At 41.2% G+C, this 1,283-nt stretch overlaps 1 pseudogene; it reads right to left on the bottom strand.

Annotated features, from left to right (window-relative positions):
- Positions 1-872: 872 nt before the first annotated feature.
- Positions 873-990, bottom strand: LOC126089973 (5S ribosomal RNA; annotated as a pseudogene).
- Between the last annotated feature and the right edge of the window lie 293 nt (positions 991-1,283).

Consider the following 1,283-nt stretch of genomic DNA (forward strand, 5'->3'; position numbering starts at 1 on the left):
TTATGTCAAAAACAACAGCAGAAATGCAAAATCATTTTCCTAACCACTTACTAACAGACTGAACACAAGAAGCATCAATTAACTGAACTAAACTTATTAACATCCATAGCTTCCAAAGGTCCTACCTTTTCTGTTAAATGAATGAACAAAATTTTAAACAGTTATGAGTGGGACCAGCTTAATGTTACTACGCAAATAATACCAGCACACACGAATACAGCAACTGCTGGATTTATGAAAAGAGTTTTTCTTGTGAAGAAAAACATAACTTATTTTTTTCTACACTCTGCAATAAGTTTCTGTACCTAACACTTCTGTTCAACTAAATGCTGCCTGTAATCGTACATGTTTCCCACAGTTGCACACAAAATGTTCATTAATTAATAAAATATTCTTGAGAGTAGATTGGCCAATATTCAACTTAACACTTAGAAATTATGGCCATAACAGTGTAAATTGGGATATTCATAATTTTTTTTATTAAAAAATATTTATCATGAATGAAAATTTGCTAACTTCTTTAATCAAAAGCATGATCTGTGTGAACTCGGAGTGTATTACAAAAGTTTAAATGCAGAGACAAAATAAATGAAAAAAGGCTTAACGCCATCTTACTTGATGCACAGTCAAGCGTTGGTTATGGTGAAACTGAGTAATCCAAATAATAGTTAGCACTCCGTCTTCAGGCCACGAGTGGCCTACCGGGACCATCCGACAGCAGCGTCATCCTCAGTGGAAGATGCGGATAGGAGGGGCGTGTGGTCAGCACACTGCTCTCCCAGTCGTTATGATGGTCTTCTTGACCGAAGCCGCTACTATTCAGTCGAGTTGCTCCTCAATTGGCATCACAAGGCTGAGTGCACTCCGAAAAATGGCAACAGCGCATGGCGGCCTGGATGGTCACCCATCCAAGTGCCGACCACGCCCGGCAGCGCTTAACTTCGGTGATCTCACGGGAACCGGTGTATGCACTGCGGCAAGGCCGGTGCCCAAATAATGGTTGGCAAACTGTAACTTGCTGAACACTGTCTCCCTTTCCTAATGAATTTACTACAAACTAACTACTCATCAGTAAGGGTGATTGTGTGGCTTGAAAGAGAAACTTACGTTACCCATGCAGTTGTGGCTGTCTCGTCGAACATGATAGGCTAAACCGAAAGTGATATTGAATCCCTAAGTTCCCTGCTTCCCAACATGCTGGTGCTGAAAGTTACCCTCACCATTGTCGTTGATGAGGCTTGAGCAGATTGCAGATAATGTAGCTGCCCACCTAGGTGTACTCT

Source organism: Schistocerca cancellata, chromosome 6, assembly GCF_023864275.1.
Source record: "Schistocerca cancellata isolate TAMUIC-IGC-003103 chromosome 6, iqSchCanc2.1, whole genome shotgun sequence".
Taxonomy (NCBI): Eukaryota; Metazoa; Arthropoda; class Insecta; order Orthoptera; family Acrididae; genus Schistocerca; species Schistocerca cancellata.